Consider the following 23,899-nt stretch of genomic DNA (forward strand, 5'->3'; position numbering starts at 1 on the left):
TCCCTACTCACTTGGTGGGGGCCTGGTGAAGAGCTTCTGTCCCAAGCTGTGGGGTCCCAGGTGGCCTTGGGAAGAGGAGAGGATGCTCCAGGCTGGCTGGACCTGGGTTGCACGCACGCACTCATTCGTTGATCGTTGGTTGAGCTCTATCACGTGTAAGGCACGGCACTAAGCCCAGGAGCTGTAGGGACAATTAGACATCGCCTTTGCCCTTAACGAGCTCACTGTGTGCCGGGGGAGCAGACATGTGTGCTAGATAAAAAATGCTTTTGCTGCTGAACCTCCCCACCCATTTTGAGAGAATCGTTCCTTCCTTGCCTCAACCCTGTGTGACACTGTAGACTTCAGTACAGAGCTCCTCTCTCCCCACTGCCATCGTTGGCTCAGGCATGGCACACGAAGCAACCTGATACAAAAGCTTTATTGGGATTTTTCCAGCTGGAGCCTGCAGGCGCCATATTCTTTTCTCCTTGTGTTTCATGATGATCAGAGAATGTGACCCATGGTGCTATGAATGGGATTTTTTTTCCAGTTAAAATTTTGAGTTGGTTATTGGTGTATATAAAAACAATCATTTTATTAAATGTTGCCTGCATCTTGCAACCTTGTTAAACTTATTTATTCATTCTAATGATTTGACAGTAGATTTTCTTGGGGTTTTTCTTGGCATTTCTGTACAGATGGTTGCTCTATCTGCGGATGAGGAGTTTCGTCTCTTCTCTTCCAATTATTTTATTGCTTATTTATTTTCCTGGTCATTTCTTTGGCTAGGAGGCCCAGTAAACATTGAAGAGTTAGTTGGTTGGGAGTGGGCATCCTTGTCTTATTTCTGATATTAATGCAAATGCTTCTAAAGTTTCACAATTAATACTATGCAATCATTAAAAAAATGAAAATCTTCAACATGTATTATTAATTGAAATTTGTGTATATTCCTTATAACTGTTTTATACCAGTGGTAGCATACTAATACACACTGTTCTGCACCTTCCTAAGCCTATATGTATATGCTTGTATATGTTTTGAATATCTATGGAAAGATCTGGAAAAAACTGGGAACATCGGCAGCTTGCAGGGGAGGCAACTGAGTAGCTAATGAGATGTTCAGCTCTAAGTACCACTTTAGCTGTATACTGAAGTTTTGATATGTAGTGTTGTTAATGTTCTTCAGTTCAAAATATTTTCTGTTCCATTATGATTTCATTTCTCGTTTAGAGTGTTCTTTTTGTTGTTTTTTTTTTTCATAAGGAAGATTGGCAACAATCTTTTTGCTTGAGGAAGATTGCCGCTGTGCTAACATCTGTGCCATACTTTCCTCTATTTTATGTGGGACGCTGCCACAGCTGCCTTGACAAGCAGTGCTAGGTCTGCGCCTGGGATGCGAACCTGTGAACCGTGAGCCACTGAAGTGGAGCACGTGAACTTAACCACTATGCCATCGGGCCAGCCCCTAGAGTGTATTTTTTAGTTTCCAAACTTTTGGACGTTTGACATTCAGTTTAATTGCATTGTGGACAGGGGACGTGGACCTTATTATTTTAATCATTTGAAAATATTGTGACCTAATACATGATCACTTTCTAAGTGTTCCACATATACTTGAAAATAATGTTTTCTTTATTTAACAGATACAGCATTCTATATATCTTTACCTTTCATAGTTAAGTGTACCAATACGGAGGATCAATTCATCATTGTTTCTTGACCCCCATGCCTTCCCTCCTAGTTAATTTTTCTTCTTGTTGAAGTATATACATGAATAACTATTAATGAATGTCTATGAGTAATACATGTTTTTAATCTTTGTATTCCAAAGCATTTCTTAATTTATCTGGGGCTAAAATTAGAGGTTGTTATTTATTTTCCATCATTACCTTGAACATATTTCTCTACAGCGAGAAGCTGTATAAACAGTGGTCATAAACGTCTGGAACTAGATCACTTAGTTTGAGTACCAGTGCCTCCTCTTATTAATTGTAAGAACTTGGGCAAGAACTACTGAACTTCTCTGTGCCTCGGTTTCCTCAGCTGTAAGGGGACGATGAGAATCCTATCTTACAGAATTCTTGTTGGGACTCAGTTAGTTCAGACACATAAAATACTTGGTGTGGAGTCCGGCACGTGGTACCACTCAAGTTGTAATTGCCATCTCTGACCTCTTCTGTTGCTGATGAGAAAATTACTCAGTCCTTTCCAGGCAATCATATTCTTCTCCCTGAAAATCTCTTTAATATTTTCTTTCTATCTGGGTTGTTCTTCAGCTTCTCTCAGGATGTACTTTCAATCTGGAGGGCTCAGTCTTTCTACCATTCTGGAAAATTCTGAGTCATTATTCCTATATTAGTTTTTCTCTACTATCTCTCTGCAACTTCTATATTCTGTCTGTTGTAGCCTCTCAAACTATCCTCCATATTTCTTAATTGTTCTGACATACTTTTAAACTTTTGTCTCCCTTTGTCATGTTTTGAGTAAACTCCCTGGTGTTATCTTTCAACTCACTTCTTTTCATGACTGCACCAAGTTTAGATTTTAGCCAGCATATTAGATTTTTTATTTTAGGACTGCATTTTATATTTCCAAGATTACTAATTGGTTCTTTTTCATATCCATCTTTTTTTTAAAAAAAGTTCATTTCTGCCTATTTTTTGTTTCACAGTTTTTAATTCTTATTTATTTCATATTATTCCTTTGCCTTCTTATTTAAATGCCTTAAATATATTTATTTTAAATTCTTTTTCAGACTGTTCTATTATTTTAGCTTCACCTGACGCGAACAACATCTCAATAGTTGGTTATCATCTGTGAAAGTTGGATTTCCTCGTGTCTGTTGGATTTTTGGTTTGGTTTGTAGAGTCCTTATAAGTTTGATCCATGTCTCTCTTCTCTCTTTTCTTCTCTTTCTCTCCACTCTTTCCCTTTCCTTGTCTGGGAATTTGTAGCTTCCTCTCTCAGCACTACCTCTCATTAAGTCTTACGTTGATGATTGTAGCTCGTGCTTACTGGCAACGTGGGGGGCTCACTCAGCGAGCAGGTGGCTCAGTTCAGGTCTTGGTTCCTGTGTTGTCCCGACCTCTGTCTACCAAACATTCAGCTTCACGTAAAGTATAGCCTTGGGCAGTGCTTAGAAGAAGATTTATCAGTCTCTTGTCCTACCTAAGTGGAGAAACCACCAGTCCTACTCCCAGCCTTGAGTGGGACCCTGGCCCCTGCCTCCCCTGGAATGTGTTTAGTCCTTGTTTCTAGGAGCCAGACTAACTTAGTTCCACAGGGAGCCAGAGCCCACCCATCTCATCCTGCCTCAGGAGCCAGCAGGCCCAGGGCTCAGCCTCGCTCACTGCTGGGCGTTTCTTTTCTGTTTCTGGTCTACAAAGACGATTCTTGTTTGTGAGCTCAGTTATGCCTTTTTATGTCTTCAGTTTTTAAAAGTTTTATCCATTACTGCCATTTGTTTCTAGCAGAATGGGTGCCACAAACAGTTATTTACACCAACACCATCTTGACCAGAAGTGCTTTTTCTAACTTTTTTTGTTAACAATGAACAATTGCTACTGTGTGATAACAAATACATAGAGGAAAGGGCCACATCCACTGGCTTTCATAGTATGGACATCATCAGTGACCTTGGTCAACATTGTTTTCTCGTCTTGGTAGAGGCTGATGCCCGGATGCTGTGGGTTGAGGCAGGATAAGAACCGGAGACATGAACAGCGGGCAACTTTTTCAAAGACTTTTCCCTGGGAAAGAGAGGAGAGAGATAATGGGAAGTTTTTGTTTTGTTTAATCAGAGAGATTTCAATGTGTACAATCATAGAATAAAAATAGGGAATAGAGAGAACACTTGGGATGTGGCATAGATTAGAGGTTGAGAGCATAATCTTCTGAATTAGTCAGACTCGGATTTGAATAAGAGCTCTGCCACTCACAAAGTAACTTAATATCCTCATTCCGTAAAATGAGGACAACAGTAGGGCCTACCTCATGGGGTTATTGGGAGGGTTAAATAAGATATTGTATGTGGTGAACTCAGTGCAGTGACTGGCACTTGGTAAACACACATTAACTGTTGACCATTGTTATGGCTGATGGTGTGATGGTGCATGTTTGGCGTGTCGACTTGGCCAGGCCACGTTATCCAGATATTTGGTCAAACACCAGTCTAGATGGCACTTTTTAGATGAGATTGATATTTGAAACAGTAGATTTGGAGTAAAGATTACTCTCCATAATATCAGTGGGCCTTATCTAATCAGTCGAAGGCCTTCAGAAAAAAAGACTGAGGTCTCCCAAGGAAGAGGGAATTCTGCCTCCAGATTGCCTTCAGGTGTGAGCTGCAACATCAAGTCTTCCTTAGGTTTCCGGCCTGCCAGCTGCCCTGCAGACTTTAGACTTGCCAGCCCCCACAATGATGTGAGCCAGTTTCTGAAATTTCTCTCTTTCTACACACACACACACACACACATCCTATTCGTGGTTCTGTTTCTCTGGAGAACTCTAATATAGATGGTTTAGGAGAGAAAAGAGGGAGGATCATAAATAATAGCTGTCTTTCCTGCAGAGTCAGAGCATTAGTGCCCTAGACAGGAAGAGGAGCTCCGCAGACAGAGCTCTGGGATGGAGGGGAGGCAAGGAGGGGTGGGGCCAGCAAGAGTAGGGATGGCCCTTCTGATGGCTATTCTCTCTGGGAAGTATGGGAGGGGTCACATCCTGGGCCCATAGAGAGGCGGCTTGTGAAGGACTGTGGGAAATCAGGGGGCACTGGTGCTCAGAAGGCTCCCTGGAAGCACCGAGGACCCACCGAGGTTACGGATCATGATCTGTGATGTCCCCATGCATAAACCCAGCCCTGGCGTGTGAGGAGTGAACAGCCGGCTAAATCGAGGGTTGGGCTCCACAGCAGAGGGAACTGCAAGCCTGTTAGCAGGCGAGGAGAGAGCCCTGGTGGGATAGAGTGGAGGCAGGAGCACGACCCTTCTTGTCAGAGCTTTCCTCAGTGCCTGCCCACTGTCCTTGGGATGAAAGGAGAACTAGAAAGAGGATTCCCACTGGGACGGTAACTGTGGTTATCCTTGGCATACGCAAGATTTTTCTCAGATGCTTCTCTCACACACCGGAAAGGTGTCAATAGGTTTCTTTTAATAACACACAACTGAAGTGTGAAAAGCCAGAGTAACTGCCCCTGAGGTTTACATCCAAGGAATCATACAAACCCAGAGTGCTTGAGCTGGAAGTATCTAGAAAAGTCCAGAGAGTTGTCACAGGCAAACCAAGGCCTGTCGAAATCAGAAATCAAGTTCCAATCACCAGATTGGAATCTGGAGGGTCATGAGTGACCTAGAAAATTACCCAGAGACGACTACTCCTGGGAGGGGTCTGGTGGCACAGGGCGGGGTTCTGGCCTACATGAGCAACTCAAGGACCATCGCCTCCCAACTCCTGGGCCCTTTCACCACTGAGGCAGACCCCAGCCAGGCAGCAGCTGTCTGAGAGAGCCCCTTTTCTCTGGTTGTGGCCATGTCCCCACACCCTGCACACTCTGGGCGGGTTTATCTCCTCACACAGAACCTATGTCCCCTCACCTCAGGGTTGGCTTCCATTATCCTTGTGCCTGGAGACCTTTGGAGCTGAGCTGGTGAGTGCCCGAGTCCCTGTGCTCCACTGTCTGCTCTGAGTGTCCACTGATGCTCCAACTGTGAAGGGGGAATGGTGGGGGCACCTGGTCCCCTCCTGCTGATAAAACCAGAGAAGTTCTGGCCGGGCGAACTGAGGAGGCCCTGCTCAGCTCCTTACCGCCAGGACTACAACCGTTTCACAGATTACTTCTTTGAGATAAATCTCTGAAAGGCTGGTTGATATGCAAATATAGAAAATATATAGAAGGGTTAAATCCCTTCCTATATAGAGGGACATAGGTTTGCATACTGGCTCTTCTATTTCCTCCATATCTGACAATGTGGAGCAAGTTAGCATTAGTGGTTGTTACTATATTTAGACCTAATGTAGAAGGAATTGTGAGTTCTAGGTTGTGTTTGAAGGGATTTCATTGGCTGGCTATGCTGCCAGGCTTGGGGCCGGCGGCCTAGGGATTGGTTTGCTAGTGTTGGTTTCCTTGGGGGCATTGTTTCCGGGTGACTAAGGGAGAGGGGAGGAGTTTTGTGCACAGGTATCTGAAGAAGAAAGGAGAATAGTGCATGGATTAGTTAGGACCCTTTAGGTGGCCAAAAAGCAAAGACCAATTAAAGTGAGCTTCAGCAAAAATTGGGAGTTGATTGTGTAGATTCCAGGGTGTCTACTGCAGCCCGAGGTCAGTGATGCAGCAGAACCTCAGGAAAGATCTAGAATCAGGAGCTAGATGGGAGGCTGCCAAGACTGTCTCTCCTGTCTGCTACTCTGCACATCTGCTTCCTCCCTATTCTCTGTGAACCAGCTTTCTCCGTGCCTCCCTCCGCAAGGTAAAACACAGGCCATCCAACAGCTCCTGGGTTTTCTTATTACAGTTTTAGCTCCATGAGCTCCAGCTTAGAAACCACAATGAAAAGGGAGAGTATGGAGCTTCCAGGTTGGGTAGCACATGGAGATTCAGGGAGACAGTGGCGAGCTCGGAGAGGGCCTGGAAGCTCTGTGCCTTCTCCCCACATCTGGCCCTACGCATCTCTTCTACCTGGTTCTTCCTGAGTTCTGTCCTTTTATAATAAACTAGTAATCTGGTAAGTAGACACATTCAGAGAGAGAGAGTACCTTTCTGCCTGGGTCTCGGAGATCAATTCCAGAGATGCATCTTAATTTGTCCTGCTTGGGTCCCATGTCACTTCTTCACCACTCACTGTTGTCAGGGGGAGAGGGAGCTCTGACTAATCAGGTCTGGGTCATGGGTCTGTTCCTGTGGCCTGGGTCATGGAATCTATTAGCAGAAAAAAGGAAATGAGGAAGCTTGTTGAACAGAGAAAAAAGAAACATAAATACCATAGCCCACTCCAGGGAGATTCCCAGCTTCTCCCACCCCCACAGACCTAGCCCGGCTCTGATGCCCCAAAGCAGCAACCCCAGAGGACAGCCTCACACATAGGAACAGTCTTTTCCCAGAGAGCCCAGGCAGTGGCAGCCTCCTTCCTCAAAGGAGGGAGACAGAGCTGAAAAATACAAGCGAGCCTGTGCTTGAGCTTATGTGGGACACCACCATGGGCACCCCGAGACATAACCAGGGGAAATTCTGGGTGGAGCTGAACCTCTGCGTGAATATCATATTTGGGGCATTAATATCACTGGATGTCACTTTCTACCCTCAAACTCATTAGACCTGGGAGCGCTAGTTTATCGTACAGGGGAACAATCCCTTGTAACAGGTCCTCTAAGTTTTTTCCATAATAAATAATTCTGCAGTCAGTCTCCTTGTAGTTAGATCTTCAAGCACATTCTTGACTTATTACTATTTGTGAAAGTTAAAAGTGAGAAAAGCCAGAGGGACAAGCTGTGAATAGGAAAGCCTCTGGGTGATGAAGCAAGTCTTAGCCAGAACTCTTAGGGTTGCAAGCAACAGAAACTCAGGCCAAGCCAATTTCAGTGAAAAGAATATTTATTGACTCCAGAAACTGGGAGTTCCTGGAATGGAGTTGATTTCAGGCGTGACTGGATGCAGAGACTCAATATTATTCTCTCTCTGTGTCCATTTCTCAGCTATGTTTTTCTTGGGATATCAGGCTCATTACTATTACAGAAGATGCGCTTCCTCCACGTGGCTTTGTGGTGTGGAGGGGAGAGGGCGAGTATCATCACAGACAGGTTCAGGTTTACATCATCCAATCTCAGTAAAAAGTAAGCTCTTCTCTCCCAGAGCCAGACAGAAAGTCCCAGAAGAGTCTGATCTTACTAGAGTAACATTCCCACTCCATGAACCCATCACTGCAGCCCAGGAAAACCTACCCTCTGGCCAGAGAAGGCGAGTCCTATGATCAGCAGCCCCAACACACCCATGTAGAATGGAGGAGGGTCAATTGCCAAAGGAAAGAGGAGAGCTGTTACCGGAATAGGTGGGTAAGGGATGTTGGCAGTTTGAAAGAAGATGTGCAAAGTTGAGTCCTGTAGGCTGGCCAACATTGTGTCCTGCTGCAAGGGGCTGGGACACACAGGAAGCTCTCTCCTTAAAAGCAGAAATGAAACCCACTTCTGTGTGTCATGGCACACAGTGTACGCCACGCTAAGGTGTGGCCCTGGGGAGCTGTTTATAGGGATACTTGTCGTCAGTGTAAATACAGTGAAGGACTCAGGCCTTCTTTGAAAGATGGTCTGATCTTGAGGAGAACATAATTTCCCCCCGAAATCACTCCAGGGCTCCTGATTTCCTGTAAAACCCAAATCTAATTCCACTCTAATGTGCAATCGCACTATGAGGCCAAGGAAAGAGTGTGAGCTTTAGGGTCAGGCAGACAGTCTGGACTGCATTGTGTGACCTGAGGGCAAGTTATCTTGAACATCTTGAAGGGAAAGTTGGCAGCATGGTGTCACGTTACGGTCCTGGCTCCTGAAGTCACCCCATCTCCATCCTTAGCCACATGCCCTTGAATACATTACCTGACTTCTCTGTGCCTCCAGTTCCTCATCCATAAAATAGGCATGATGATAAAACTTAGTTTACAAATTTGGTCAGCAGATTAAGTGAGACAAGTCATGTCAAGTACTTAGAACAGTGCCTGGCATACAGTAAGCACTCAATAAATGTTAGCTATTGCTATTATTATTGCTGATATCTTTGAATTCTCAATACCCATCAGAGTACCTGGCCCAGAAGGAACCAATTGACTTAACCCTTGGTAACCTCATTTTCCTAATCTATAAAATGAGAACATTACTCATCTAATAGGTTGTCATAATGATGAAATGAGGTAATGTACGTAAAGCTTCTGGCACAATGCCTACCTTATGATAGGTTCCTTTCATTCTCTCCCTTCCCCTGCCCCTGGCTTTCGAGGTCCTCCATGATTTTAGGGACCAAGTCTCCTTGAGTAGCAAAGTGCAGAGACCCAGCTCAAATTGGCTTGTACTAATAAAGAAAAAGTATTGGCTGAATCCAGGGACTCAAATCCAGGGACTCAAATGATGTCATCAGGACTTCATCTCCTTCTTGCATTTATTTTTTTCCTGTAGTGCTGACCTCACTTCAGGGAGATTCTCTTCATCTGGTGGCCTCCAGCAGCTCCACATCTTCACCAGGTCTCTTAACCTCTCTGCACCTCAATGATCTCAGTAAAAGGGGGATAATTAATAATAGTAATAATTAAGTAACATAATGGTTAACATGTGTAAAGTGCCTAAAACAAGCTTTCAATATATATTATTCTCGTTGCTGCCATTATTCTTTAGCAATTCCAAAGGAACAAGAGCTTCTCCTTCTGGAAAACTCCAAGGATTGAGTCTTGTTGGATCAACTCAGATCTCCTGCCTTCTTTGAGCCAACCACTATGAGAGAAGGGTAGAATAATCTGACAGTTCGAGGCTGGGTTATTTACCCAGCCCTGGAGCTGGAGCCAGACACGGACGAAGAATTAGGGAATTTGGTCCCCCAAGAAAAGTCAAGACACTATTAAGAGAAGAAAAACGTGAACTGTGGACAGGTGAGAACAGAAGGTGGCCCAGTGGTGAACTCGCCATCTCCTGAGTTGGAACTGATGACTGTCTTCCATTTCTGCCCCCAAATAACCGTGGAGCCTTGGGCATATTACTTAACCTCTCAGAGTCTCTGTTTCCCCACTTGTGGAAATGGGATAATTTTTCATCACAAATGTTTGCTTTTAAGCTTTTTATTGTAGAAATTTTCAAGCACATTCAAAAGTAGACACAATAGTAAAATGAACCCCTGGGTACCTATCACTCAGCTTCAATAATTATCAACACATGGCTGACCTTTTTTCATCTATATCCCACTTATTCTCCCCACACCCTGTTCCTGGAATATTTTGAAGCAAATCCCAGATATCATCATTTCATCCATAAATGTTTCAGTATGTATCTCTAAAAAATAGGGACTATTTTTTTCTCAAACATAATCACTAGACAGTCATCACACCTAAAATTATTAACAATATTTCCTTACCATCATTCAAAACTTCAGAGTTCAAATTTCTCTTAATGTCTCCTGATTGTCTTTCACTCTTGATTTATTTGAATTAGGATCAAATAGCTATGCCTTGTTCTCAGGAGCTCTAGAGTCAATGCTAACGAGAGAAGATTCATTTTCCTAAAGCACCATTTATATCATGTTGCTCGGGATTAAAACCCCTCAGTGATGGCCCGTTATCTTGGCCAACTCGTGTATATTAGTTTGCCAGGGCCGCACAACAGAGAACAGCCTGGGGGCCTTAAACAACAGAAATTTACTTTCTCACAATTCTGGAGGCTACAAGTCTGAGATCAAGGTGTCGGCAGAGTCGGTTCCTTCTGAGGCCTCCCTCCCTGGCTTGCACATGGCTGTCTTCCTCTGATTTCTCCACCTCGCTTTCCCCCGTCTGTGTCTGTGTCCTAATTTCTCCGTTTCATAAGGACACCTGTCATATTGGATTAGGGCCCACCCATATGACCTCATTTTACTTTAATTACCTTTTTAAAGACCCTATCTCTGAAAACAGTCACATTCTGAGGTCCTAGGGCTTCAACACAAGAATGGGACAGGGGCACATTCAGCCCATAACATCATGGAAAGCTCTGGAGTTAGAATGATCCTTCCCAAAATTGTCCCAGTTGGGCCCAAATGGCCAGGTCTATATGGATCTGTCATTGGATGTGGGACTCTCTGGGAAAGATGTGACTTTGGGCGAGGCCACTCTTTGCAGCTGAGTCAGTTCCCAAGGAGTCTGACAGCTGAAGGTGGTCTGCTGACAGCACCCCAGTAGCTGGGCAGCAGGTCCTTCATTGAAGGGGGCTCTGGGCAGTGCATTGCAGGGTCCACCACCAGTGGATTCTATTTCTTGCAGCCAAACAAACCTCAAGACAAGGATGTCATGAGAGTTAAATGAGACAATAATTCTCAGCTCCCTGAGGACAGGGAGTGTGTGTTGGTCACTGGGTCCCCCATCAATGATAGACACGGCTGGCTGGCCAACCCATCACTCATGCCCAACTGCTGCTGCCTTGTCCTCCTCTACCTCGGAGGCAGGAAAAGCTCAAGTCTCATGTTCTTGGCCTTTCTTCTGGATAAGGAGAGGTCTGCTGGGTGGGGTTCTAAGGAAGCTGTGACAACAGGGACAGATGGAACAGATGCTGCCACCCCCAATGCAGACACAACATATGAACTGAGGCAGCTATCTTGCACAGCCAGGGGAAGTTCAACAGAACTGCAGGCCGGTGAGAGAATAATCGAGAGCTGGTAGCTGCAGACCTCCAAATTTTTTGTTAAATGAGAAGAATTGAATGGTGTCCCCATAAAAGATATATTCTCACCCCGGGACCTTTGCAGATAGAAAAAGAATCTTTGTGGATGTAGTTAAGTAAAGGATCTCTAGATGAGATCATCCTGGCTTATCCAGGTGTGCCCTAAGTGCAATGGCAAGTGTCCCTATAAGAGAAGAGAAAGAGAGAAGAAGACACAGAGGAGAAGGTGACAGAAGACACTGGGGGCGAAGACTGGAGTGATCCATCTATAGGCCAAAGAATGCCAGGGTTGTGGGCAGCCCCCAGAAGCTGGGTGAGAACATGATATGCATTCTCCCTCACAGCGTCCAGAAGGAACCAACTCTGCTGACACCGGATTTCAGACTTCTGGCCTCCAGAATTGTGAGAGAATAAATTTCTGTGGTTTTAGACCACCAAGTTTGTGGTACTTTGTCATGGCAGCCACAGGAAGCTAATACACACTGTGTTCTCGATTATTTTATTATTTGTAGCCTGTCTTAGTCTATTCAGGCTGCTAAACACCAATACAGAGATCAGGTAGCTTAAAAACAACAGAAATTTATTTCTTACCGCTCTGGAGGCTGGCAGTCCAAAATCAAGGAGCCGGCATGTTGGATGATAAGGGTCCTCCTCTGGGCTGCAGACTGCCAGCTTCTCATTATAACTGCACATGGTGGGAGGAGTGAGGGAGCTCTGTGGGGTCCCATCCATGAGGGATCCACTTGTGTGACTTAGCACTTCCCAAAGGCCCCACCTCCTAATATCATCACTTTGGGGATTCGAATTCCTTCATATGAATCTGGTGGAGGACCCAGGGGTGGGGGGGCGAGACACCCAAATATTCAAACCATAGCTTAGCCCAAATCTTAATTGCCATAACCTAGCAGTGCCCAGTATACAGTAGGCACTCAATAAATGTTAAATGAATGAACCAATGTACTTAGAGCACATGTGGGAGGTGGAGGAAGGCCAGGCTGGAAAGGCAGGCCGAGGGCTGACTGCAGAGAACGCTGATATCTTTCCAAATGTGGCATTCGGCCTTTTCTGTGGAGGTAATGGGCTGTCATCGTTGGGTTCTAATCCAGGCACAGCACGATAGAAATGGTGCTTTAGGAAAATGAATCTGCTCACGTTAGCATTGACTCCAGACCTGCGGAGACAATAAGGCACAGATAAATGTTCCACACATCCACGCTTGGAAGCGCAGAGCAACTGTCCAAATGAACCATGCTGTCCACTGGCTGAGCCACGAATTAGTTCAAATCTTCCAGTTGGGGAAGTCTCAGAGCTTTCCACTACAACATGCGAACATTTACAATGGCACAATGGGGCATTATGGTAACCACTCAATGAAATCATATGAAGGTGCCAACTATCTGTCCTCCCACCAGGACCCAGTCCTTTAAGCCTGATTCTCCACCCACGAGCCCCGCCCTCAGGCAAAGATTCCCAGCATTCCCCTCAATGATTCCAGACCTGGAGTCACTTCTCACACACTCTTGGCTCTGACCCCATCTTGACTCCGCCTGTGGCCCTTTGGCTGTCTGCAACAGATCCTGGCATTCCTCACTCAAGTTCCAGGCCCATGGCATCAACCCACGCTCCCAGGCACAAACAAAAGGTGACTTGCCACTCCACAGGCCGGGCTCCCTGCTACCCTCTTAACAGTCCAGGGAGTGTGGTGGGACGACCAAGCCCAGGCTTGGGTCCAACCCTGGCTCAGCCACCAGATGTTTCTTAACTCCTCTGAACCTCAGTTTCCCCAGCTGATAACAATGCCTAACTCACAGGGCAGCTCTGAGGATGGGGGGAAGGATTCAATCAATGAAACGAGACATGGACTCTACCCTCATGGGACTTACACTGTAATGGAAGAACACAGACAAGTTATTTTCATTTATGAAAGGTTAAAATTCAGTCAAGGGAATTTTGCCAAGTGCTTTTAGTCCAAATCTCATGGACAAAGGCTTCAGAGTCCCTGCTTTGAAGCTGACCCTCAGGTGCCGTCCTGGGTTGCAGAACACTCTCACGCAGCAGTTACGTGCAGCATCTAATGCTGTTCCTGAAAGACAGTCTTGCCTTAATTCAATACATCTCTACCCCTCTAGTCATCCAAAATGAAAGTGGACAGAGGACCAGAGGTGCCTCATGCTTCCTTGGATAGACTGTGGTGGGCACACACCAGGGGAACGTGTGCAGCAATTAGAAGCCACACACTGATGCACATACACAGAACACAGACGGATCATTAAAAAACATGGTAGATGAGGCTGAATGCTCTCTCTGTGCCAGGCACCTTCTAAGTACGTGACATAGACTAACTCATTTAGACCTCACCAATCCCAGGAGGTATATACACATCCTTAATATCACCAACGTACAGAGGAAGAAACAGAGGCACAGAGAAGTTCGGTAACTTGCCCATGTTATACAGCTGGCAAAGGGAGGAGCTGAGATTTGAACCAGGCAGCCTACACACTTCACCTCAATGCTATACTAAATACACACACACACACACACACACATTTTTCACCACCCGCCATTCTGCCCATGAACTGCCAGTTTGTTCTCAATCCATCTTGGTCCTTCTCCTGCTCTCCTCCATATCACAGGGAATGAAATTCCTAGTTCTCTTGCCTCCAGCTTCAGGGCTGGTTGTGGCAATGGGAAGCTCTGGTAGGAGGAAGGGAGAGCCAGGGTGTTCCTCCCTTTCTGTTTCCTGTGGTATCTCCCACAGCCCCTCTGCCTTTTCTGTGGCTCTGGCTCCCTCCAGATGGTTCCTTCCCCATTTGTTTCACATCCTACCAGGAGTCCCCACTTTAGGGCCCCAGATGTAAGCCCCAGCTCTGGATTCTGGTAACAGCACTCTTCCCATTGTCCCGTCAGCCCCAGGGGTGGTGATGGTGGTGGTTTCCTGTGGTGGATAACCTCTGGGTCCCTTTATCATCATGTTTATCTTCTCAGTTCTCCTATCACTTGTTTAACCAATGCCCTATATTAAATTCCCTCTGTTTGAAAGACCTAGAGTGGTTTCTGATTTTCTTGAGAGATCTTGACTAATAAATCATTTACGTGAATTAAAAATATATGCACACTCTGGTGGAAGGAGTCTAGATGCCTGGGATGTCTAGATGCCTGGGATGGAGGCCAAATTCTGCCTCCAACCCATATGAAACCTTGATCTCTTTGTCTATCTTCCTCGGGCTTTGGACTTCTAATTTGCAACGTTGATGTTAGACTAAAGAGGTGTGGATGTGTTTTAAGTACATGTCTACTCAAATGCATATATATACACATATGTATGTCAAGAATACAATTTTTTTCCCAAAGGTAACATGAATTCAAGGATACCTATGAATCACATACATAGTTGCCCATGGAGCAAAGAATGAGGATTAGAAACGAGTAAACAGACAAACAAAAAGTTCTGGGACTGACCAAGAATGATATGACATAACTACTACCTCAACTTGAGGTCTTATACAAGTAATTCTCATGTCCCTTTGTACATGGAGACACCACCCAAGTTTGGGGAATAATGTCTGACTTCAGACACAGCATTCACACCACAGATATGAGGCAAAAAACTGGGAGATGGGCAAGCTCCTCCAGACTCCCCCAAGAGCCTCTCAGTGCTTCTCCCCATCCTGTGGGTGGTGACTCCCACGTGTGGTGTGACTCTTGGCTGCTCAGAGCCTTCACGTTATATAGGGGAAGAAGAAGGAGAAAACGAGTATTTGGGGACAACAACCAGCTTCTGCCACAACGGAAGAGTAACATCTTTAGGGAAGATCTCCAATAGCTGGAAGAGAGAAAGGCAAGATAAGAATCTCCATGAGGAAACCAGCCCTCCCTCCCTGCAAGAAGCAACTGGAAAGCAGAGCACGACAGAGCAAAGCAGTGGGTCTTAACTTTGGACCAGCCGCATGCTGCCATCCAGGACTGGACACATCACTGATCTCACGCATACACCCTGCGTGCTCACGAGGCGAAGGAAAGCCGTCTCGGACTTGGGTTCACAATCACTTCTTTCCCTCGCGATGAGAAAGCAGAGCCTGCTTTTCAGACCTGGCCGTGCTGGAGGAGGCAGCTCAGCCCAGAAAGGCTGCTGGCGCCATCTAGTGCTCAGCTGGAGAACCGGCTCAGCGCGCCCCCCTGAATGGGGGCGGGGGGGGGGGGGCGGTTCAAGCCAGCGCTGCTCCGGGCTCTCCAACACCCCATCTGCCTGTTCAAAAACTTCACAGCATGCCAATTTGCAAATATTGGGAAATCGCTTTGCCTTGCAATCTTCAAGGAGTAAACCTCCTGAACCCATTGCCAGGAGAGCCCTCAGAATCTGCCAGATGATTACCTAACCCCCAAAGGGCTCCTCGCAGATTGGACATTCCGGGCCTGTAAAACCCACCGTCGGCACGCACAGAATCATAGGAAACTTGGCGTCCGAATTTCATCTGCAGCATCTCTCAGGGGCTACCTGAGCTTTTCCTAAGAGAAAAATCTCTCTCCTTCGGTGTGAAGACATCTGCTTTCCAGAGTTCCCCACGGCCACCCTCTCTGAATAACAATTTCCAAACCAGTTGTTAGTTCACATTTAAAATTGAGAGTCACGTTTTTTTCTCCTTCTAGGGGAGAAAAGAGTAGCTGTTTCAGGGATCGTTAAGCCCCAATTTCTTTACCAGGATTCTGGGCGTAAATGGCTTAACTGTTCCACCCTCTGTTAGTGAAGACACACTGCAATCCGGCTTGATCCTGAAAAATGAATTTTCAGCTGCAACTGCTGGAAAGGGGCCTTGATTTATTTATAATCAGCTAATGTTGTCATTCAACAGGAAAGAGTAATAATAACACGAGAAACAAAACTTGAGCCCTGAGTTAGGGTGCAAGATTTGGGAACACGGCTGTTTTTTGGTTCTGAAATAGACAAGAAATAAAGATGAGACAATGCCAGAGTGTGCGCACTAATGACTTCATAAATAGCGAAACAATTTATTTTGACATGCTGCTTCCAGGGAAAGAAAGAAGTTTTTTTTGTCTTTTCCATCAAAGACTGTATTGCTATTTTGGCCATCCAGAATTTGTCAGGAACATGTTTCCCTAATCACACGGCCAGTGATTTCGTTTTGTCCTGAGGCCGTGGTCCCCTGTCAGCTGCTGTGACTCTCCCCCTCCCCCCTCCCCCAGAGGCAGAGGGAGGTGTAGGTAGGATGGGAAGTGGGAGAGTGCCCTCTCTCTTTACCAGCATCAGAAACATGCTGAAGGTGCTAGAAGGAATTGCCTTTTGTCTTCCAATTTAGGTTGGGTTTTGACAGACCGCTTTTACTTTCCCGGCAGCTTCTCAATTCAGGCAATTTCACGGCTTCTCTTCTGCCACTGAGCTATGTCTGCAGCAGCGGGGTTATTAGCTCAATTGCTAAGCAGCTGCGTTTCGACTGCAGCCCAGACCCACTCTGGAGGCTGTGCTGGCAAGCCAGGAAAAGCCCAGAGTTAACTGGGTGATCAGGGCAGCCCAAAGGGGGACGGCGTGTCCTGGTTAATTATTCAGCACAATTGGATGGCTGAGAGCTGTCTGTATACTTCCTTTCAGTGAATTGGAATATAATGAAGTAGAGCTCATTCATTCATTTAACAAGTGTTTATTAAGAGCCATACTAGAGCTCTTCTGAATGTAATTAGCCTATTAAGCAGAGCTACGCTGAAGGGGAAGAGAGTTCCAGGTGGAGGGAGTGGCAAGTCCAATGTCTAGGTCATTTGCTTGGCCTGTTTGGGGCCAAGCAGGAAGGCAGGAAGAGCTGGATGCAGACAGGGAGGGAGAGAAGGATGGGGGATGAGGCTAGAAGTCAGGAGCCTGGGCTGGGAGGCCATGTCATGTCCAGCTTTCTAGCCACAGTGGAGACGTGGGATCTCAGTCTAAGTAGGAGGGGAAGCTACTACTGAGCTGGTAGACCATGTTGCTTCAAATCCCAGAAGTGCCTTCAAAAGCCATAGCCTCTAGGATGAAACCTCCTCCCAAGCATGGCACCCAGCCAGCTTCATCTCCGGGCTCTCCTCCTACCCACCCAGCCCCTATCTCCATACACATCAGCCATTGCTCTTGCGGCAATATCCCTTTCTCTGCCCAACAAACTCCCACCTACCCTTAAAGACCCAGCATATCCATTCTTGCCCTATAGAGCCCCAGAGCATCTTGGACACACTCCTATTATCCAGGATTCAGCTGCCTCTTTAAGGGGCCTCTTGACCTCCGAGACTGGAGGCCTTACAGGGAGGAAGCTGGTGCTGGCCTGGGTCAGAGCAGGTAGAACAGATGCAGTAAGTTCTCAGTGGATGAATGAGCAGATGAAGGAGTGGAGGAGCAGATGGGGAGAGTTAACCCTCTAACTCCCTGTCAGCCCTCTACCCCATGGTGTGGCGTGGACTAGAGCTTAGGCTGGGAGCCAGCTGCCTGGGGTTACATCCAGCCTCCACCAACTACTCCCTGGGGGACCCTGGGCAAATGGCTGTGCCTTGACTTCCTTATATACAAAATAGGGATGATAACAATGCCACCCCATACCCCACAGAGTTGCTGAGCAGATTAAATGAATTAATGCATTAAAGTACTTGGGATGGTGCCTAGCACACGGTAATCATTCAGAAAGTGCTAGGATGATTATGGCAGCTATTGCTGTTGCAAGGGAAGGAGGCTGCAGGAAGTGGGGAGAGGGCATCTTGGAGGAAGGCGAACTCTGCTGCCTTCTTCTCAGCCTTGCCTGGGGCAGTTCTGAACCATAACAAGGGCCATTCATAAAAGGCATGTGTCAGAGGCGCTAGAGGAAATCGTATTTTCATTAGTCTCCCTATAATGCCAAAGTCAAATTTGCTTTTTATTCCCAAACTCTTCCTCACCTTCTTGGGACCCATTACCATCTCCTCTCCCTACAGAAGGGACGGATTTAGAGACTCAGAGGTGGGGTTGTGGAAGGAAGTTAAGCTCAGAGCCAGAACACCTGCGTTAGAGTTCTCACTCTGCCACCTGTCAGCTAAGTGGCCTTGGGCAAGAAGTGTCACTCTGAGTCTTGATTTCTTTGGCTGTAGAGAGAAGCTGATGGCCTGGGACCTGCCTCTGCAGGCTGTGGTGGGGACAGGCAGTGGTTCCATGCGCAGGCTGTGACGTCAGGCTATTATGGCTCAAATTCTGCCCTCTGTTAGCTGTGGACCTGGGTGAGCTACCCAGTCTCTCAGTGCCTCAGTTTCTTCCACTGAAAAATGGATAGTAATAGCTTGCACCCTATTATGGGCTGAATTGTGTCGCCCCCAAATTCATATCTTTAAGTCCTAAACCCCAGGACCTCAAAATGTGACTGTATCTGGAGGTGAGTAATTAAAGTAAAATGAGGTCGTTGGGGTGGGCCCTAATCCAATATGACAGGTGTCCCTATAAGAAGAGGAAATTAGGACACACACACAGAGGGAAGACCATATGAAGATGCCGGAGGTCATCCACAAGCTAAGGAGAGAGGCCTCAGGAGAAATCAACCTGCCAACACCTTGATCTTGGACTTCTAGCCTCCAGAATTGTGAAAAAATCAATTTCCGTTGTCTAAGCTCCCCAGTCCATGGTACTTTGTTACGGCAGCCTGAGCAGATTAGGATACACTCCATTAGGTGGCTGTGAGGTTAAATGAGATGATGCACGTCAGTGCTTTCAGTAGGGCCCGACATGCAGCAAGGGCTCCACATTTGCCAGCTCTGCTCAGCACAGGGGAGGGGCTGATGCATGCAGGGGCACACGGCTGTGGGGGATCCCTTCTCTCAGTTCTACCCAGACCTGGTGACACCTGCAATATTGATTGCATGCCTACTGCATGCCAAGCATTGCATGGGGAGATGGTCTCCCTGCCTCCATGGAGCTTACAGTCTAATCTGTGGAGAGAGAAAGAGAGAAGATAAGCGAACCTTGGAATAAATAAATCCTTACCAAAGCGAAAATAGAAGCAGGGAGCTATGTGATAGAGAAACAGGTGTCCGGCCAGGGCTGAGAAGGTGTCCCGGAGCCAGCTGAGGTGGATGGCAGGAACGAGGCAGGCCGAGGCGGGCAGGAGCCAGGTGTGCTTGGGAAACAGGAGGCCAGCATCAGGAAGGAGTCAGGATACCCTTCTTCTTCCTTTTTCAAGGGCACTGACAGTGGAGCAGCTGCTTAGGGTTGGGCCCCAAATGTGCCTCAGTTTTCTTATCAATAAAATGGGGGTGGGAGTAATATTAGTAATCCTCCTAGAGTTGTGAGGACCAAAAGAGTTTATATACATGGAGTACTTACTACAGTGCCTGGCACATGGTAAGACTCTGAGGGTTACCTTGTATTATTATTACTTCATAGCAATAATAACAAGCAACATTTATTGAGTGCTTATTGTGTGCCAGGCATCTAAAAGCTGTGCTTGGAATATATCATTCAGTCTTCATAACAGCTTTTGGAGACAGGAACTGTCATAACCTCCATTTTACTGGCGGGGAACTGAGCACATGAACATTGTATCCCAGATCACATAGCCAAGGATGTGGCCAGGCCAGGACATTCCCCAAGGCAGCCAGACTCCAGGAGTGGGCACCTGGCAGCTGAGGCCAACGCAGTCCTGCCAGAGAACAACACCTCTGTCGGCGGCTTCATTCAAGGACTCTCAAAGCTCCCCTCCCTGCCAATAATGCCACCCCCAGGCCCCCCAAGCCTGCTCTACATCTGCAGGAGAATGAAATGTTCCCTTCCTCCAGAGGCCTAGGAGGAGGCAAAGCTGAATTTTAAATCTCTAGCGAGTTGAGAGGCTCTGCACCATGCCTTGTCGGTCCCTGTGGAAGAGATTGACATGCTTTATTCTTGCACTGCAAGCCCAGAGGAGCAGAACAGAAGGTACTTTCTCCTCACACTCACTGAGAAGAGAACCCAGTGCCTTAAGGGAGTTCCTCATTACAGTTTTAGTGACACGCCATTTCTTCCCACTAAGAAGACAAGAGACTGTGGGTGCCTATGTGGGACCATCATGTCTTTGCAGGCAGCTCCTAAAGGTGCCATAAAATCGTGGGCAGGGCAGGCCTGGCAGAGGGGGAAGTGACACAAGTCAGGGCGAGTCATGTTGGCAGAACCCATTCAACTGTTTCCCTGATGGCTCCAATTGCTGGGCTCTCCAGGGCCCTTCTGGTGGGCTCTCCAGGGCCTTCTTAGAATCAGGACCAGCTCCTGGCTCTTCTGTGAAGAAGGCCAACTTTGCCTCTGAGGTGCCCTCTCCACTTTCTTTGTGCTGTATCAGTTAGGATTACTTTGGTTGCAAGCAATAGAGATCTGAAAGAACAGTGGCTTACATAAGACAGTTGTTTATTTCTCCTTCACACGAAAGCCAGGAAGTCAGAGTCTAGGCCTGGCACTTGGCCAATGCCCTGGGGATCCAGGCTCTTCCAGTCCATTCCTCTAACGTCTCCAGGGCCAGGATCATCCCCATGGTATGAGATCACAGCCAGAGCTCCAGACGTCACACCCATGTTATTGGTAGGTGCGTGGAGGAAGGTATAGAGAAAAGGGTGCTCATCAATCATCTTTTGGGATGGTTCCTAAAAGAGCACGTGACAATTTCATTTACTTCCTATTTAATCATATGGCCACATGCAGCTGCAAAGCAGACTGGGAAATGTAATCTTTATTTGGGATGGTCAGGGCCCAGCTAAAATTTGTCAGATCTATTATTATGGAAGAAGGGAAAAATGGATACAATATCATGGAGTCATCTACTGATGTCAACCATACCGCTTTACCACCAAACTTCCCAACAGAAGAGAAATGAACATTTTCTGTAGTATGCTCAGCATCATGGGCTTTCCCATAGGCTAAGTCACTTGGTCATTGAAGAAAAAATGTGGAATAATAGGTAAGTGCTGGATTTCTAATCATGGCTTAGCCAATTACAGATGGTGATACCTTGGGCAAACAGCCAAACCTCAGTTTTCTCATAGACAAAACAGGGATTATGACACCTGTGACACAAGCTTGTCACGAGGATTAATCAATAGGGTAGGTAAAGTTCTTGGCACACAGTGTGTGTCCCTGGCTTTGCCACGCCACTGAGTCCTTCTGAGTTTTAGATTCCTCACCAATAAAATGAAGATCTTCTTTATAAGGACGTGCTTTATAAGATCTGCTTTATAAAGTGATGAGGATTAAATGAGATGGTGGATATGAAGTGTTAGCACAAGGCTTAGCTCTGAAGAAAACACAACAGTTAGGGGCTGCTTTATTTAGGCCACTCAAAATGCCTGCAAGATGTCAGACATGATTTTCAAAAAGTTAAAAACATGGCTCTTAAAAAATGGGTCTTATAAAATATGGAATGAATGCAAGTCAACGTCTTATTCAACTCATTAAAAACGGAGGGAACCAGTATGATGGCAAAGCTGATTATTTATAGACTATTTGAGATATTTATAGGCAAGGGAAGAGAAAGGAAAAAGAAAGGAAAGAAAAAGAATGTTAGAATAAGATCACTAGATTAGGTACAAAACTGGTTAACGTTCTACATGGCAGTAAAGTCATAGGTTATCTTTTCTCTCTGGAAGAACTCATCTCCATCTCTACAGGCAAACATCTGCAAGTTAACATGTAACGTGAGCGTCTGGGCTCTATTCAGTTGTAAACAGCAAAGGCAAACACAGGTAAGTTTTCCTAGAGAATTAAATAATCCTTGGTGAGCCTGGATCCTTCAGAAGCATGACATTGAAAGAGCATGCAGTCACTTGCTTGCTTTATTTCCACATTTTGGAAAATTTTTCTTAACAGAAGTGGTTCTCAATTACTGAAGAGGCAATTGGTGATTCCATAATGGTGACCTGGAGGAGAACAAGAAATGGCCCCTGCCTTCTAGGTTCTCCCGGTCTGGTGTGTGTGGTGGGGTAAACAGTTGACTCTCCAATGTAGACACAGAGTTGGCCATCCAACCCCTGGAGAACCTCAGGGAAACAGAAAGATGAGAAGGACTCAGCTGGAAAAAGGGGAGAGGAACTTTCCAGACCAAGAGGTCCCTAAGAAATGGCACAGAGATGGGGGTGGGGACAGGCACATGGAGGGAGCTGCAGGCAGCTCAGTCTGGCCAAAGTAGAGCTCTTGGGATGTTACTAATGAGAGGTTAATTAACTTGTTCAAAGTCCCACTGGTAGCAGGTGGAAGAACCGGGCTCATAGGAAGTCCATTCTCTTTCACCACACCACCTCTCCTCTCACTGAAAGCCGCCCCTCCAGGGGCCAAAGGTCTGTGCTTAGTCATTTCACTTAGTGCTCCTTTAACCCAGCATGTGGCTTCTCCTGGGCGGTTTACATTGTAGGCCACCTCATTCTGAAATGAAATGAAGGGTGTTGACCTGCATTAAAGGAATCCCTGGCATCCCGGTGGTGCTGGAGGGGCAGGAGCTTCCCCCGTCCCTGAAATCCCAGCGCCCCCAGAGAGTGGGGCTGAAGCTGTCAGCATCCAGTGATCAGAAAGAGACCGAGGCGAGGAGACAACATGTCTGCTTTATCACCCAGATGGCGGCTTCTCTTACAAGCCCGTTAGGTTTAATGAGAAAATGTTGGCCTCCAGGCCTAGAGATGGAGGTAATAGGATCCTCTGACATATTCAGACTTATAAAATTGGATGTGGTTTAATTGCCTGAGAAGAAGTTATTTCAAGACATACCCTGGCCTTTGTGGAGGCTGAGATCATTGGTTATGCTGGAGGGTGTGGGGAGAACAATCTAAACTCAATAGGTCTTGTCATTCCACACTTTAAAACGTTTACTAGTGGTTTATTGGTGAAGTCCCTAATGCGTATGGCTGGGAAGAAAATATGTGTTTCACTTCACCAGGCATTTAAGTAATTCATAATCAGATGCAACCAATTTGCCTCTCTACATTTGATGCCAACCTTGTTCAAATCAGGCAGGTCTCCTACTTTGCAAACAAGACTTGCTCCTGACTACCCCACCTGCTCACAGAGCCTATCCTCTCCGCCCCTCTGAGCTAGCAGACTCCTCTTCCTTTCTCCCACCTTCCAAAATCCTTGAAGGTCCAGCTCAGGTCCAACCACAGCCTTCCTTGGCTTCTCACTTCCCAGAACAGGGGACAGCATGGTTTCTGTCTGTCCAGCAGCCTTCTCCATTCATTTACAGATATTTGTCAAGTACTTTGTTTTGTGCCAGGCACTGGGAATATAGCAATGAATCAAATGTCCCATGATTTCCTGCTTTCACAGAGCTTAGGTTTTAGTGGAAAAGCTGTTCTGCCTCCACTCCAGTCATGAGGAGGAACCATCACTTCACGTTAAGCTATTCACTTATTCAGTTGACAGATATTATTGAGTGCTTGCTCTGTGCCAGGCACTGCTGTAGGTACTGGGGATACAACGGGGAAGAAAATAGACAGAGCCCTGCTCCCTTGGGGTTTACATTCTAAAGCAGGGAAGATAGACCATCAACAAATAAATATAACATGTCAAGTGGTCATAAATTCAGGTAAAGAGACGAAGGGG

The 23,899-nt window shown here is 46.3% G+C and overlaps 1 long non-coding RNA gene across 1 annotated transcript; it reads right to left on the reverse strand.

Moving 5' to 3' along the window:
- Positions 1-411: 411 nt before the first annotated feature.
- Positions 412-21,061, reverse strand: LOC139044885 (uncharacterized). The gene is made up of 5 exons (XR_011502292.1): positions 20,713-21,061; positions 19,337-19,469; positions 8,911-12,529; positions 6,736-6,898; positions 412-3,734 (listed from the first exon to the last, which is right to left on the reverse strand). It is a non-coding gene; the product is annotated as an uncharacterized lncRNA (long non-coding RNA).
- Positions 21,062-23,899: the final 2,838 nt, after the last annotated feature.

The sequence above is a fragment of the Equus asinus genome, chromosome 3, assembly GCF_041296235.1.
Source record: "Equus asinus isolate D_3611 breed Donkey chromosome 3, EquAss-T2T_v2, whole genome shotgun sequence".
Lineage (NCBI taxonomy): Eukaryota > Metazoa > Chordata > Mammalia > Perissodactyla > Equidae > Equus > Equus asinus.